This window comes from Leuresthes tenuis, unplaced genomic scaffold (assembly GCF_036924035.1).
Source record: "Leuresthes tenuis unplaced genomic scaffold, fLeuTen1.0.hap1 SCAF_22, whole genome shotgun sequence".
Lineage (NCBI taxonomy): Eukaryota > Metazoa > Chordata > Actinopteri > Atheriniformes > Atherinopsidae > Leuresthes > Leuresthes tenuis.
The window spans coordinates 27,618,865-27,620,054 of NW_027325376.1; the positions used below are offsets into that span (position 1 = coordinate 27,618,865).

General features: G+C 46.1%; 1 non-coding gene across 1 annotated transcript; it reads right to left on the reverse strand.

Moving 5' to 3' along the window:
• Window positions 1-859: 859 nt before the first annotated feature.
• LOC140282441 (U5 spliceosomal RNA) lies at window positions 860-973 on the reverse strand. Its single transcript, XR_011909876.1, has one exon. It is a non-coding gene; the product is annotated as a U5 spliceosomal RNA (small nuclear RNA).
• Between the last annotated feature and the right edge of the window lie 217 nt (window positions 974-1,190).

The following is a 1,190-nucleotide window of genomic DNA, read 5'->3' on the forward strand; positions in this document are numbered from 1 at the left end:
TATTCGAAAATTCTCTTTCATGTTTTCTAGCAATTATTGATGGACATTCAGACCTTCTTGCAGCTGAACACCTCCGCTCCAGCTGTTGATGGTGTATAGTCGGGCTTTCGAGCCTTTTCTTCCCCAGTTTTTACAAATTATGGTTGGACATTCAGACCTTTCAGCCGAAAACCTCTGCTCCCTCTTTTGATCATACATTGTCGGGCATTCGAACCTCTTTTTACCAGCTTTTTACAAACCATGGTCGGACTTTCACACCTTTTAGTAGCCGAATAACTCCGCTCCCGCTATTGATTGTGTACAGTCGGGTATTTTAACCTTTTCTTACCCGCTTTTTACCAACTATGGTCGGACATTCACACCTTCTTACAGCGGAACACCTCCGCTCCCTCCTTTGATGGTGTATGTTCGGGCATTCGAACCTTTTCTTACCCGCTTTTTACAAACTATGGTCAGACATTCAAACCTTCTTGTAGCCGAACACATCCACTCTTGTTTTTGATGATGTATGGTTGGGCATTCGAACCTACTCGTTGCCCGCTTTTCATTAATTATGGGTGGACATTCACACCTTGTCGCGGCCAAACACCTCCGCTCCCTATTTTGATCATGTATGGTTTGACATTCGCACCTTTTCTCAACCGCTTTTTACTATGGCCCACCCGCTGCAATGAGCACTCTTCAGCCCTTTTAAATGGTATAACTTTGCACTCCCGCACGCTCCAGCAAGCACCATTCAAGCAACACCTTTGCACTCCAGCTTCAAACATCGGCACAGTCGCAACAGGTAAGGCGACTCTACTCAGAGAAGTCACTCTGCACAGTAACAAGATTTTTTTTGCACAGACAGAAAGGGCTTCACCCGCAAAGGTAAAGTCTGCCAAAAATAGAAACAACTCATTAGTGCTGCTCTCCACGGAAGTCTTTAATAAAAGATGAAAGAGTTGTACGTTATGAAGAGAAACCAGAGTATGATTATCCGTCACTGCGGGAGCAGGGCATCAGGCTAGTTGGCATAGCCACCTTCCCCATGGTGAGCTTTGCTTGATTGAGACGCTTTCTCCCCCCCCTTGCTCCTCGGCTGACCAAGTAGGAACAATCGGGCCCTATTCGATGGCTGCCTTGTCTTTTACTCTGTGCAAAAGACAAGGCAGCAACAAAAACACCACGGGAACACCGTATTGAGGCTT